Below are 2,351 nucleotides of genomic sequence, written 5' to 3'. Positions count from 1 at the left end.
GCAGGAGCAGAGGAACTCAAGACCATGAAGAAGGAAGAGCCACGAGCAGAGCACATTTGAGACCTGAAGTGGTGAAAGTAAAGAGCACATGCCTGAAGTGGTGAAAGTAAAGAGCACATGCCTGAAGTGGTGAAAGTAATGAGGCGCCAGAGGCCTTAGCACGGAGAACAGGAAACAGAGCAGAGGACCCACACTGAGACCATCTGCAGAATCATGGACTTCCTGGCCTGTGCCACCAGTAAAACTGCGTCTTCTTCCAGGAGGCTGGCTTGCAAAGTGGCCCTTGGCCATGTATCAGCACTAACCGACTTTTACAGCACTTGTCCAAATAGAGCAGAAGCCCAGGCGCAATGTGACTGAGAGACTGAGGATCAGAAAGACATGGTTACTGGAATGGCTGCAGGTATGGAAGAGAAGAGAACAAAAGAATTGTATCCTTAATGTTTTCTGATCTGGATTTGTAGTAAACTGTTAATTACCTGAATGATCCCTCTATTTTTGAGTTTTGTTGGTAGTTCTGGGTGCAATGAATTGTTAATCCAAGCAGAGAAGTAGAGTGCTGTGGGAGGGGTAATTGGTGCTAGAATAGGGCAAAAAAGGATAGAAGGTGGAGGCACGCCTAATGTTGCCTTGCAGTAATGAGATTGGGCTGGTTTGGCATTGGATTCTCCATTTCCCTTTTGAAGCCAGAAGTTAGATGTGGTCCCCGTGCCATTGCCTTAATGAGTCAGAGGAAGGTTCTGAGCAGAGAGTGATGTGACTTGACTTAGGTCAACTGGATGGGTAATACATAGCAAAAAGAAATAGCGAACACTGTCGTCATGAAGTTGACTGCAACCCACAGATACTCCATGTAGGGCAGAGTGGAACTGTGCTCCGTAGGGCATGTAATTGCAGGTGTTGCAGAAGTCAGTTGCCAGGCTTTGCTTCCATGGCATTTCTGGGTATTCTTGAACCACCAGCTTTCCATTAGCAGCCAATTGCTTAACCAGGAATTTACCCTTTGTTTTTATTATTGCTGTTCAGTGCCGTTGAGTTGATGCCAATGCACAGTAGCCCTTTGTACCCTATAGTTTTCTTGGATATAATCTTAACAGAAGCAGATCACTAGATCTTTCTCATATGGAAGAGCTAGGTGGTTTCCTTTCAGTTAGAAACTGCGTGTTTAAGAACTGCACAACCAGCCCATGATGGTAAGGGAGAAGGAAAGGGTGAAAACAGGGAGACCAGGTAGGAGGCCACAGCAACAAAGTAAGCAAGAGTTGCTGGTTTTGCACGAGAATAGCAGTAAGTAAAACGTGTATAGGAACTATGGTTAGCATGGGATATGAGTTGGAATCAATTTAACAGCAATTAACTAACACCACCACCATTAGTAAATTTTATTAGGTTTGATATTATTGTAGCTAGAGGCTTTGGAAATAAGCATGCTTAGAATATTGAAAGCTCTTAAAGTTGTCTCTGGATGAAGAGAGATTAGTATCGATCAGTAATTTTGGTTGGGATGACAGCATGTAAAGCAGCCAGGAATTTGCAAATGCTAAAGAGTAGAAGATGTCAAGGGATTTTAATAAATTGCTATACATGAAGCTCTTGGACTATCTTGAAAGGTTGAGAATATAACAAGAATAAAGCTTGGCCCTGTAAGAATAAGTAACAATTCTCAGGTTAGATAGCAATGAATGGAAGCTTTATAGTGTGTTCCAGTTACCCATGGTGCTGCAACAAATCACTCCAAGGTTGTAAGATGCTGTCAGGTTAATACCAACTCACAGCAATGCTATGCACACCGGAAGAAACACCGCACAATCCTGCATCATCCTCACAATTATCACTTTGACTAGCCCACTCATTGTCACAGCTACCGGGTTAATGCATCTCCGTGAGCATTTCCTCCTCCTTTCCCTGACCGTCTACTTTACCAAACAGGATGTCCTTCTGCAAGGACTGGTCCCTCCTGATCCCTTGTCCAGCGTATGCAAAATGAAGTCTTGCCATCCTCACTTCTAAGACGCACTCTGGCTGTACTTTTTCTCCTGGCAGTCCAGGATGGCCCCTTAGTCTCCTTCAGCGACTCCATAAATCAATAAATCGGTTCTTCTTCAATAGTAGTCATTGTCCAGCTCTCCCATTCACATGAGATGATTGAAAATACCAGAGTTGAGTCAAGTTGACCTTAGTTTCAAGGTGGCATCAGTACTTTTGAGCACTTTGCCGAAAACGTCTGCAGCAGATGGGGCCAGTGCAATCTGCCGTTTGAGTTCTTGACTGCGGCGGACGTGGCATTGATTGTGGAGTCAAACAAAAGGAAATTCTTGGCAACGTCCATCCCCTGCCCCCCCTGGTCAATA

This window comes from Echinops telfairi, unplaced genomic scaffold (assembly GCF_000313985.2).
Source record: "Echinops telfairi isolate 266 unplaced genomic scaffold, ASM31398v2 ScPeMD7_2;HRSCAF=8, whole genome shotgun sequence".
In the NCBI taxonomy this organism is placed as follows: domain Eukaryota; kingdom Metazoa; phylum Chordata; class Mammalia; order Afrosoricida; family Tenrecidae; genus Echinops; species Echinops telfairi.
The sequence above is the reverse complement of the archived record's forward strand: the minus strand, read 5'-3'. Positions refer to the sequence as shown.